Genomic DNA, 1,315 nt, shown 5'->3' on the forward strand with positions numbered 1-1,315 from the left:
AAACTAGTAGACATGCAGCCCTACAGGTAGCTGTTTGTACTAGTATTTACTAATTGTTGGATTATTCAAACTAGTAGACATGCAGCCCTACAGGTAGCTGTTTGTACTAGTATTTACTAATTGTTGGATTATTTAAACTAGTAGACAAGCAGCCCTACAGGTAGCTGTTTGTACTAGTATTTACTAATTGTTGGATTATTTAAACTAGTAGACAAGCAGCCCAACAGGCAGCTCTTTGTACTAGTATTTACTAATTGTTGGATTATTCAAACTAGTAGACAAGCAGCCCTACAGGCGGCTGTTTGTACTAGTATTTACTAATCATTGTATTCATACCTCTATTGAAGAAATTTTAGAAAAAATGATCATTTTCTAAATAAAAAGGATTTTTTTGGAAAACACTGCACAGGAAGTGTGTTAGGATTGTACTGATATATATACTGTAATGTTTTTATATATTAAAAGTGGTATTCTTTATTGATAAAATTAGTTTTTAACGGCTCCATTTTTTTAGTTCTATATTTACAAGTTACATCAATAAAGATATAATCAAACCCTCAAGTACAGTCCTAGTGAAAGTCATGTACTTATTGTGAGTAGAGTACTTTTATTTAAAAGTGTGTTCTATTATAAAGAAATGGTTGTTGCACAAACCACAGTTATTTTTATAATTGTTTGAATCTTGAATACCCAAAGTGTAAAACTTTGTGGATTTTAGTTTGTAGTGTCATTCAGTAGATGGCACCACGCTGTATATATTATTTCTGTCACATACATAGATAGATACATATATACACGCTATGTTTATTATAGTAAGATATTTCCTTTTCACGTTAAAAATTAAAACATGTACAATATTAGAATTTGAATTGTAATTTATGTTCTGATGCCAAGTTCACTGATATACATTCATCATAAATTAGTTTAATTAAATTCTGGACGTAACTACAAAAAAAGGTCACGACATCTGTAATTTAACCTATTCGTACTAGAGGGTTAAACCATTTATAGTTATATTAACAGTTACTGTTGCTGTAGACCCATATCTAGAAGGATTTGTAAGACTAATTTAACAGCTATTATTGTAGGCCTCACTTAATCATTAACTACTGATTTAATAGGTAATGGCTGATCTTAGTTTAATGGCTTACATTTCTAGTAACTCTGAAACAAGTTTACATTGATATAAACAAAGACTTGTATCTATTTAGAAAGGATTACAGACCACGATCACATTTTGTAAACACAGAACATATACTAATATGGCTATCTGGTTTTATAACTGTACTGGTATTTGACCTAGGATCAGTTGAGT

General features: G+C 30.3%; 1 protein-coding gene across 3 annotated transcripts in view; it reads right to left on the reverse strand.

The window, feature by feature from the left end:
- LOC106472807 overlaps positions 1-1,315 on the reverse strand; it is a 23,746-nt gene that overhangs the window by 7,641 nt on the left and 14,790 nt on the right. The window lies entirely within an intron of this gene.

This window comes from Limulus polyphemus, unplaced genomic scaffold, assembly GCF_000517525.1.
Source record: "Limulus polyphemus unplaced genomic scaffold, Limulus_polyphemus-2.1.2 Scaffold5629, whole genome shotgun sequence".
Taxonomy (NCBI): Eukaryota; Metazoa; Arthropoda; class Merostomata; order Xiphosura; family Limulidae; genus Limulus; species Limulus polyphemus.